The 3,888-nt window shown below is 47.1% G+C and overlaps 6 non-coding genes and 1 pseudogene across 6 annotated transcripts; all 7 read left to right on the top strand.

Moving 5' to 3' along the window:
• Positions 1-177: 177 nt before the first annotated feature.
• Positions 178-283, top strand: LOC123173409 (uncharacterized; annotated as a pseudogene).
• A 368-nt stretch (positions 284-651) lies between these two features.
• On the top strand, positions 652-770 carry LOC123173273 (5S ribosomal RNA). The gene has a single exon (XR_006486057.1). It is a non-coding gene; the product is annotated as a 5S ribosomal RNA (ribosomal RNA).
• A 370-nt stretch (positions 771-1,140) lies between these two features.
• On the top strand, positions 1,141-1,259 carry LOC123173103 (5S ribosomal RNA). The gene has a single exon (XR_006485897.1). It is a non-coding gene; the product is annotated as a 5S ribosomal RNA (ribosomal RNA).
• Positions 1,260-1,630: 371 nt separating this feature from the next.
• On the top strand, positions 1,631-1,749 carry LOC123173298 (5S ribosomal RNA). Its single transcript, XR_006486081.1, has one exon. It is a non-coding gene; the product is annotated as a 5S ribosomal RNA (ribosomal RNA).
• A 373-nt stretch (positions 1,750-2,122) lies between these two features.
• On the top strand, positions 2,123-2,241 carry LOC123173309 (5S ribosomal RNA). The gene has a single exon (XR_006486090.1). It is a non-coding gene; the product is annotated as a 5S ribosomal RNA (ribosomal RNA).
• Positions 2,242-2,611: 370 nt separating this feature from the next.
• Positions 2,612-2,730, top strand: LOC123173401 (5S ribosomal RNA). The gene has a single exon (XR_006486177.1). It is a non-coding gene; the product is annotated as a 5S ribosomal RNA (ribosomal RNA).
• A 370-nt stretch (positions 2,731-3,100) lies between these two features.
• Positions 3,101-3,219, top strand: LOC123173276 (5S ribosomal RNA). The gene has a single exon (XR_006486060.1). It is a non-coding gene; the product is annotated as a 5S ribosomal RNA (ribosomal RNA).
• Positions 3,220-3,888: the final 669 nt, after the last annotated feature.

Genomic DNA, 3,888 nt, shown 5'->3' on the forward strand with positions numbered 1-3,888 from the left:
AGGGGTGGAAACCGTGGTAAACTCGTCTCCGTGTTTGAGGGGGGGGGGGAGTAAGTAGTATATATAGGGCATTATCCATTATTAGGCAACGGTTGTAATGGTAGTAAGAATGGCAATCATCTTTGCAGTGGACCTGGGAGTGGCAAGCATAAGGGACGAAGGCGGGGGTAACATGTCGGATGCGATCATACTAGCACTAAAGCACCGGATCCCATCAGAACTCCGTAGTTAAGCGTGCTTGGGCGAGAGTAGTACTAGGATGGGTGACCTCGTGTTGCATTCCCTTTTTAATTATTTTTTGCGGCTCGTGACAAACATATCGCATGTGCGCGATATATATTAACCCCGTTATATTATTTTTGACATTTGCGATATGTTTTAGCTCGCTGCTCATTGGTCACGCGTCTAGAGGCGGCTTTGTGGTGTAGGAGCGCGTTCTGAAAGGGGTAAAAAATACGTGTTGCTGCGGTATAGTGGGAGGGGTGGAAACCGTGGTAAACTCGTCTCCGTGTTTGAGGGGGGGGGGAAGTAGTATATATAGGGCATTATCCATTATTAGGCAACGGTTGTAATGGTAGTAAGAATGACAATCATCTTTGCAGTGGACCTGGGAGTGGCAAGCATAAGGGACGAAGGCGGGGGTAACATGTCGGATGCGATCATACCAGCACTAAAGCACCGGATCCCATCAGAACTCCGAAGTGAAGCGTGCTTGGGTAAGAGTAGTCCTAGGATGGGTGACCTCGTGGGAAGTCCTCGTGTTGCATTCCCTTTTTAATTATTTTTTGCGGCTCGTGACAAACATATCGCATGTGCGCGATATATATTAACCCCGTTATATTATTTTTGACATTTGCGATATGTTTTAGCTCGCTGCTCATTGGTCACGCGTCTAGAGGCGGCTTTGTGGCGCGAGGAGCGCGTTCTGAAAGGGGTAAAAAATACGTGTTGCTGCGGTATAGTGGGAGGGGTGGAAACCGTGGTAAACTCGTCTCCGTGTTTGAGGGGGGGGGGGAAGTAGTATATATAGGGCATTATCCATTATTAGGCAACGGTTGTAATGGTAGTAAGAATGACAATCATCTTTGCAGTGGACCTGGGAGTGGCAAGCATAAGGGACGAAGGCGGGGGTAACATGTCGGATGCGATCATACCAGCACTAAAGCACCGGATCCCATCAGAACTCCGAAGTTAAGCGTGCTTGGGCGAGAGTAGTACTAGGATGGGTGACCTCCTGGGAAGTCCTTGTGTTGCATTCCATTTTTACTTATTTTTTGTGCCTCGTGACAAACATATCGCATGTGCGCGATATATATTAATCCCGTTATATTATTTTTGACATTTGCGATATGTTTTAGCTCGCTGCTCATTGGTCACGCGTCTAGAGGCGGTTTTGTGGCGCGAGGAGCGCGTTCTGAAAGGGGTAAAAAAATTCTTGTTGCTGCGGTATAGAGGGAGGGGTGGAAACCGTGGTAAACTCGTCTCCGTGTTTGAGGGGGGGGAGTAAGTAGTATATATAGGGCATTATCCATTATTAGGCAACGGTTGTAATGGTAGTAAGAATGACAATCATCTTTGCAGTGGACCTGGGAGTGGCAAGCATAAGGGACGAAGGCGGGGGTAACATATCGGATGCGATCATACCATCCCTAAAGCACCGGATCCCATAAGAACTCCGAAGTTAAGCGTGCTTGGGCGAGAGTAGTACTATGATGGATGACCTCCTGGGAAGTCCTCGTGTTGCATTCCCTTTTTAATTATTTTTTGCGCCTCATGACAAACATATCACATGTGCGCGATATATATTAACCCCGTTATATTATTTTTGACATTTGCGATATGTTTTAGCTCGCTGCTCATTGGTCATGCGTCTAGAGGCGGCTTTGTGGCGCGAGGAGCGCGTTCTGAAAGGGGTAAAAAATACGTGTTGCTGCGGTATAGAGGGAGGGGTGGAAACCGTGGTAAACTCGTCTCCGTGTTTGAGGGGGGGGGGGAGTAAGTAGTATATATAGGGCATTATCTATTATTAGGCAACGGTTGTAATGGTAGTAAGAATGACAATCATCTTTGCAGTGGACCTGGGAGTGGCAAGCATAAGGGACGAAGGCGGGGGTAACATGTGGGATGCGATCATACCAGCACTAAAGCACCGGATCCCATCAGAACTCTAAAGTTAAGCGTGCTTGGGTGAGAGTAGTACTAGGATGGGTGACCTCGTGGGAAGTCCTCGTGTTCCATTCCCTTTTTAATTATTTTTTGCGGCTCGTGACAAACATATCGCATGTGCGCGATATATATTAACCCCGTTATATTATTTTTGACATTTGCGATATGTTTTAGCTCGCTGCTCATTGGTCACGCGTCTAGAGGCGGCTTTGTGGCGCGAGGAGCGCGTTGTGAAAGGGGTAAAAAAATACGTGTTGCTGCGGTATAGAGGGAGGGGTGGAAACCGTGGTAAACTCGTCTCCGTGTTTGAGGGGGGAAGTAAGTAGTATATATAGGGCATTATCCATTATTAGGCAACGGTTGTAATGGTAGTAAGAATGACAATCATCTTTGAAGTGGACCTGGGAGTGGCAAGCATAAGGGACGAAGGCGGGGGTAACATGTCGGATGCGGTCATACCAGCACTAAGGCACTGGATCCCATCAGAACTCCGTAGTTAAGCGTGCTTGGGTGAGAGTAGTCCTAGGATGGGTGACCTCCTGGGAAGTCCTCGTTTTGAATTCCATTTTTACTTATTTTTTGTGCCTCGTGACAAACATATCGCATGTGCGTGATATATATTAACCCCGTTATATTATTTTTGACATTTGCGATATGTTTTAGCTCGCTGCTCATTGGTCACGCGTCCAGAGGCGGCTTTGTGGCGCGAGGAGCGCGTTCTGAAAGGGGTAAAAAATACGTGTTGCTGCGGTATAGAGGGAGGGGTGGAAACCGTGGTAAACTCGTCTCCGTGTTTGAGGGCGGGGAGTAAGTAATATATATAGGGCATTATCTATTATTAGGCAACGGTTGTAATGGTAGTAAGAATGGCAATCATCTTTGCAGTGGACCTGGGAGTGGCAAGCATAAGGGACGAAGGCGGGGTTAACATGTCGGATGCGATCATACCAGCACTAAATGACCGGATCCCATAAGAACTCCGAAGTTAAGCGTGCTTGGGCGAGAGTAGTACTAGGATGGGTGACCTCCTGGAAAATCCTCGTGTTGCATTCCCTTTTTAATTATTTTTTGTGCCTCGTGACAAACATATCGCATGTGCGCGATATATATTAACCCCGTTATATTATTTTTGACATTTGCGATATGTTTTAGCTCGCTGCTCATTGGTCACGCGTCTAGAGGCGGCTTTGTGGCGCGAGGAGCGCGTTCTGAAAGGGGTAAAAAAATACGTGTTGCTGCGGTATAGAGGGAGGGGTGGAAACCGTGGTAAACTCGTCTCCGTGTTTGAGGGGGGGGAGTAAGTAGTATATATAGGGCATTATCCATTATTAGGCAACGGTTGTAATGGTAGTAAGAATGACAATCATCTTTGCAGTGGACCTGGTAGTGGCAAGCATAAGGGACGAAGGCGGGGTTACATGTCGGAAGCGATCATACCAGCACTAAAGCACCGGATCCCATCAGAACTCTGAAGTTAAGCGTACTAGGATGGGTGACCTCCTGGGAAGTCCTCGTGTTGAATTCCATTTTTACTTATTTTTTGTGCCTCGTGACAAACATATCGCATGTGCGCGATATATATTAATCCCGTTATATTATTTTTGACATTTGCGATATGTTTTAGCTCGCTGCTCATTGGTCACGCGTCTAGAGGCGGTTTTGTGGCGCGAGGAGCGCGTTTTGAAAGGTGTAAAAAAATACGTGTTGCTGCGGTATAGAGGG

Source organism: Triticum aestivum, unplaced genomic scaffold (genome assembly GCF_018294505.1).
Source record: "Triticum aestivum cultivar Chinese Spring unplaced genomic scaffold, IWGSC CS RefSeq v2.1 scaffold54592, whole genome shotgun sequence".
In the NCBI taxonomy this organism is placed as follows: Eukaryota; Viridiplantae; Streptophyta; class Magnoliopsida; order Poales; family Poaceae; genus Triticum; species Triticum aestivum.